The sequence below is a fragment of the Cyclopterus lumpus genome, chromosome 10 (assembly GCF_009769545.1).
Source record: "Cyclopterus lumpus isolate fCycLum1 chromosome 10, fCycLum1.pri, whole genome shotgun sequence".
In the NCBI taxonomy this organism is placed as follows: domain Eukaryota; kingdom Metazoa; phylum Chordata; class Actinopteri; order Perciformes; family Cyclopteridae; genus Cyclopterus; species Cyclopterus lumpus.
Window position 1 is genome coordinate 24459323 of NC_046975.1, and position 7071 is coordinate 24466393.

Sequence of the window (7071 nt, forward strand, 5' to 3'; positions counted from 1 at the left end):
ATTGTGAGCACACGTCTGCATTGTGAGGACACCTCTGCATTGTGAGGACACGTCTGCATTGTGAGCACACGTCTGCATTGTGAGCACACGTCTGCTTTGTGAGGACACGTCTGCATTGTGAGGTCACGCCTGCATTGTGAGGTCACGTCTGCATTGTGAAGTCACGCCTGCATTGTGAGGACACGTCTGCTTTGTGAGCACACGTCTGCATTGTGAGGATACTTCTGCATTGTGAGGTCACGTCTGCATTGTGAGCACACGTCTGCATTGTGAGGTCACGTCTGCATTGTGAGCACACGTCTGCATTGTGAGGACACGTCTGCATTGTGAGCACACGTCTGCATTGTGAGCACACGTCTGCTTTGTGAGGACACGTCTGCATTGTGAGGTCACGTCTGCATTGTGAAGTCACGCCTGCATTGTGAGGTCACGTCTGCTTTGTGAGCGTACGTCTGCTTTGTGAGCACACGTCTGCATTGTGAGGACACGTCTGCATTGTGAGGACACGTCTGCTTTGTGAGCACACGTCTGCTTTGTGAGGACACGTCTGCATTGTGAGGACACGCCTGCATTGTGAGGACACGTCTGCATTGTGAGGACACGTCTGCTTTGTGAGGATACTTCTGCATTGTGAGGACACGTCTGCATTGTGAGGACACGCCTGCATTGTGAGGTCACGCCTGCATTGTGAGGACACGTCTGCATTGTGAGCACACGTCTGCATTGTGAGGTCACGTCTGCATTGTGAGGTCACGTCTGCATTGTGAGGACACGTCTGCATTGTGAGGACACGTCTTCATTGTGAACACACGTCTGCTTTGTGATGACACGTCTGCATTGTGAGCACACGTCTGCATTGTGAGGACACGTCTTCATTGTGAACACACGTCTGCTTTGTGATGACACGTCTGCATTGTGAGCACACGTCTGCATTGTGAGGACACGTCTGCATTGTGAGGACACGTCTGCATTGTGAGGACACGTCTGCATTGTGAGCACACGTCTGCATTGTGAGGACACCTCTGCATTGTGAGGACACGTCTGCATTGTGAGCACACGTCTGCATTGTGAGCACACGTCTGCTTTGTGAGGACACGTCTGCATTGTGAGGTCACGCCTGCATTGTGAGGTCACGTCTGCATTGTGAAGTCACGCCTGCATTGTGAGGACACGTCTGCTTTGTGAGCACACGTCTGCATTGTGAGGATACTTCTGCATTGTGAGGTCACGTCTGCATTGTGAGCACACGTCTGCATTGTGAGGTCACGTCTGCATTGTGAGCACACGTCTGCATTGTGAGGACACGTCTGCATTGTGAGCACACGTCTGCATTGTGAGCACACGTCTGCTTTGTGAGGACACGTCTGCATTGTGAGGTCACGTCTGCATTGTGAAGTCACGCCTGCATTGTGAGGTCACGTCTGCTTTGTGAGCATACGTCTGCTTTGTGAGCACACGTCTGCATTGTGAGGATACTTCTGCATTGTGAGGTCACGTCTGCATTGTGAGCACACGTCTGCATTGTGAGGACACGTCTGCATTGTGAGGACACGTCTGCATTGTGAGGACACGTCTGCATTGTGAGGACACGTCTGCTTTGTGAGGACACGTCTGCATTGTGAGGTCACGTCTGCATTGTGAGCACACGTCTGCATTGTGAGGTCACGTCTGCATTGTGAGCACACGTCTGCATTGTGAGGACACGTCTGCATTGTGAGGACACGTCTGCATTGTGAGGACACGTCTGCATTGTGAGGACACGTCTGCTTTGTGAGGACACGTCTGCATTGTGAGGACACGTCTGCATTGTGAGGTCACGTCTGCATTGTGAGGACACGTCTGCATTGTGAGGACACGTCTGCTTTGTGAGGACACGTCTGCATTGTGAGGACACGTCTGCATTGTGAGGTCACGTCTGCATTGTGAGCACACGTCTGCATTGTGAGCACACGTCTGCTTTGTGAGGACACGTCTGCATTGTGAGGTCACGCCTGCATTGTGAGGTCACGTCTGCATTGTGAAGTCACGCCTGCATTGTGAGGACACGTCTGCTTTGTGAGCACACGTCTGCATTGTGAGGATACTTCTGCATTGTGAGGTCACGTCTGCATTGTGAGCACACGTCTGCATTGTGAGGTCACGTCTGCATTGTGAGCACACGTCTGCATTGTGAGGACACGTCTGCATTGTGAGCACACGTCTGCATTGTGAGCACACGTCTGCTTTGTGAGGACACGTCTGCATTGTGAGGTCACGTCTGCATTGTGAAGTCACGCCTGCATTGTGAGGTCACGTCTGCTTTGTGAGCATACGTCTGCTTTGTGAGCACACGTCTGCATTGTGAGGATACTTCTGCATTGTGAGGTCACGTCTGCATTGTGAGCACACGTCTGCATTGTGAGGACACGTCTGCATTGTGAGGACACGTCTGCATTGTGAGGACACGTCTGCATTGTGAGGACACGTCTGCTTTGTGAGGACACGTCTGCATTGTGAGGTCACGTCTGCATTGTGAGCACACGTCTGCATTGTGAGGTCACGTCTGCATTGTGAGCACACGTCTGCATTGTGAGGACACGTCTGCATTGTGAGGACACGTCTGCATTGTGAGGACACGTCTGCATTGTGAGGACACGTCTGCTTTGTGAGGACACGTCTGCATTGTGAGGACACGTCTGCATTGTGAGGTCACGTCTGCATTGTGAGGACACGTCTGCATTGTGAGGACACGTCTGCTTTGTGAGGACACGTCTGCATTGTGAGGACACGTCTGCATTGTGAGGATATTTTGTCATCTGGACATCAAGCGTTTTTTATGCATATGGTTCTATTATTCATGAGGTTGCCGCCCAATAAAACACTACTTTCCTCTATATTTTAGCGTGTTATAATAATAATAATAATCCATTTAATTTATATAGCGCTTTTTAAGGTACTCAAAGACACTTTACATGTTACATTCATACACCGTAGACACAGCTACAGGGAGCAATGCAGGGTTAAGTGTCTTGCTGAAGGACACATCGACTAGGGCGGGGATCAAACTATCAGACCTTGTTCATTAATTGTATTGTTTCTAATTTTCCTCATCATTGATTATAGATTTTTTTCTTTTTCTTTATTCTCTAACGTGTGGTTTTCATGTAAAGTTCAGAGAAACTTTGTCTTCTCTTTTGCTGCTCAACACTTTTGAATTTCAGTCGACGTCGTTGCACAAAGTGACTCAGTGTTCGCTCCTGGAGAGGGTGAAGGATGGGACTGTGCTTTTATTGTGAAGGGTCAGGGTTTAGCGAATGCATTATGCAAAAGCAGGATCCTCACGACCGCCAGACAAATATGTTTGAGTGTCATTTCGACGCTACAATCAGCCGCTTTCATCTCTGAATAGACGCTCCTCTGCTGCGTGTCTGAGGTGAGTCTCAACAAAGCAACAATCATCAGTGAGAGAAACGTGTCAGCCGGCAATCAAAAGCTTCAGATGCTCATTTTCTCCTCAATCAGCCGTTCATCATCGCTCTCATTTTCTGGGTAAACACGGCGAGGAGCCGCCGGCGTTCCTCCTCTCGTCGCTTTGGGTTAGAATCCGCTGCCTCGAGTGGAGATGATGATCCAGATTCTTACTTGCAGAGCGGCGAGCGGCGGCCGAGGTCAGAGGTCAAGCGCAGCGCATCACGGTGATTGTTCTCCCAATGATTCCTCCGGCCTCCGGAGAGAAACTACTCCCAGAGACTTTTTTTCCCCCTGAGTTAAAGTTGATGGGAAAAGGAAACCCAAACTTTCCCCCTGAAGTTGAAGTGCGGAGCCGCTCGCTGCTGTCGGCGTTCCACACCACGGAGCCTTTTCTCTCCGCTTTCATTTTGTTTTTCTTCAGAGGTTTGGATCCCCCGGCCGCCTCGTCGTACCTCGCCAACCCCGGAGAGCAATCCGGGCCTCGGCCTTATCTCCGGGAGGCACATTTCCCCGAGGGAAATCTCCCTGCCTCCACCTTGGGCTCTGCTCTTAAGTGATGAACAAGTGAAACACGACCGCTCTTTGTGTGCTCGCCACTAATCAGCGAGGCGGAGCGCTGCTGCTGCCATCTGGCCTCCACCTGCATCACCGACACCGCTCCTCAGGCCCTCTTCCTCCTCGTCTTCCTCTCGCTTCATCCCTCCATCAGGCCACAACTCACCCAAACTTTAAGCTCCCCTTAACAGTGATAATGAAAAAGAAATACTCCTGCATTCAGCACTTTTTTAACTTCTAAATGCGCTGCAGTACCTGACGTCAAAGAGCTCGTTGAGAAGAAGTGGAGAGTTTAGTTTTGTTTCTCTTCAGTTAAAGTTTCCCTGAGGAACTTTTAACGGCTATGAAACAAACGTGTCTTCATGCGACAGTTTGGATGTTTTCATGGAAGTCTCTTTTGGTCTCACAGCGGTCCCCTTCAGGTTCTCTGAAGAAACGATGGAGATTCACGTATTGGAGGTTCATCACGAGGAGGAGGAGGAGGAGGAAGAGGAAGAGGAGGAGGAGGAGGAGGAGGAGGAGGAGGAAGAGGAAGAGGAAGAGGAGGAGGAAGAGGAGGAGGAAGAGGAGGAGGAGGAAGAGGAGGAGGAAGAGGAAGAGGAGGGCCTCAGCTCTGCAGCCGGACCCTTCTCACTCCGTCATGATGAACTCTGGGAGAGCAGAGTTTACACAATGAAGATAAAATGGTGTCTAAAAATACGTCTATAAATACTATAAATATCTTTATAAATGTGTCTATATACACGTCTATAAATATGTCTAAAGACATCTATAAACACTATAAATATGTCTATAAACACTATAAATGTCTATAAACATCTCTATAAACACTATAAATATGTCTATAAACATGTCTATAAACACTATAAATATGTCTATAAACATGTCTATAAACACTATAAATATGTCTATAAACACGTTTATAAAGACGTCTATGAACACTATAAATATGTCTATAAACATCTCTATAAAACACTATAAATATGTCTATAAACATGTCTATAAACACTATAAATATGTCTATAAACATGTCTATAAACACTATAAATATGTCTATAAACATGTCTATAAACACTATAAATATGTCTATAAACATGTGTATAAACACTATAAATATGTCTACAAACATGTCTATAAACACTATAAATATGTCTATAAACATCTCTATAAACACTATAAATATATCTATAAACATGTCTATAAACGCTATAAATATGTCTATAAACATGTGTATAAACACTATAAATATGTCTATAAACATGTGTATAAACACTATAAATATGTCTATAAACATGTCTATAAACACTATAAATATGTCTATAAACACGTTTATAAAGACGTCTATGAACACTATAAATATGTCTATAAACATCTCTATAAACACTATAAAGACGTCTATAAACACTATAAAGACGCCTTTAAACACGTCTATAAACACTATGAATATGGCTAAAAAACATATCTACAAACACTATAAAGACGTCTATAAAGACTATGAATATGTCTATAAACATTTGCATAAAGACGTTTATGAACACTAGTATGTCTATAAATAAGTCTATAAACACTATAAATATGTATACAAACACATCTATAAACATTATGAATATGTCTATGAATATGTCTATAAACACGTATATAAAGACGTCTATAAACACTATAAATATGTCTATAAAGACATAATACTATGAATATGTCTATAAATATGTCTATAAACACGTCTATAAACACATTTATAAAGATGTCTATAAACACGTCTATAAACACTATAAAGACGTCGTTAAACACGTCTATAAACACTATGAATATGTACACAAACACATCTATAAACATTATGAATATGTCTATAAAGACATAATACTATGAATATGTCTATAAACACGTATATAAACACATCTATAAACACTATGAATATGTCTATAAAGACATAATACTATGAATATGTCTATAAATATGTCTATAAAGACGTCTATAAACACGTCTATAAACACGTCTATAAACACGTCTATAAACACGTTCATGAAGATGTCTATAAACACCTTTCAAGCAGATTTAATAAGACAGTGTGCCCGGCTATCAAAAGTGCAGATTAATAGCTTGAAGGTCGTTTATATTGTAAAACTAAATAAGGAGCATGACAGGTGGTCCCTGAAGGCATCGTCCTCCACACCGTCAGCGATCAGCCGTCTCTCTGCGGAGCTGATCTGGAGTCAGCTCTCCTCCTCCTCCTCAGCAGGATTGTGATCAGACTCCTGCAGCACAACATCTCTGAATATGTAAAGCCTTATTGAAGCTGCGCTCCAGCAGTTTCTCTTAATTATTGGAATAATCAGATAGAAGGAAAGGAGAGGCTTCTCTGATTGGATTAGCTGAGACGATCCTGGAACAGAAGCCGCCTCCTCTTCCCCGTCCATTCAATTCACCTCCGTTCAATCAGCTTTATCGGCACGAAAGCACTCAAACAATATCTGCTGCACGATATATAGACGATTATCAATCATTTAAATATCAATATCGAGGGTCACAAAGATTGGATTAACAGAAAACTAGAGAGGAATAAAACGTCTTTCTGCTTCTGCACTTCAATTCATTCCTTTCTTTATTCAAACGACAATATTATCACAAACTAGTAAATTCCACGAGAACTTTTGACAGTTTGGCTGCTGCTGCCGTAGGATGTGGCAATATGAATATGTATATATATATATATATATATATATATATATATATATATATATATATACATATTCTATATAAATATAAACACACGTGTTCCCTTTAAAACACGCGTCCAGCTCGTGGCCCTAAACATTGTGCAATGCCTTCAGGAGGTAGAACAAAATATAACAAATATGTTCTCATATTCTTAATTTCAGGCTCACGAGGTGCGTCACAATTCAACCAATCAATTAACCTTTGACGAACATGCCTATAACGTATCATAAACTGCTTAAAGCGCTCTATAATTATAGTTATACGCTATGAGTCATAACGTGAATTATCATAATACTTCATAATTGCTCATAGTGGTCAAAAGATCAGTGTATTCCCAGTAACGAATTATAA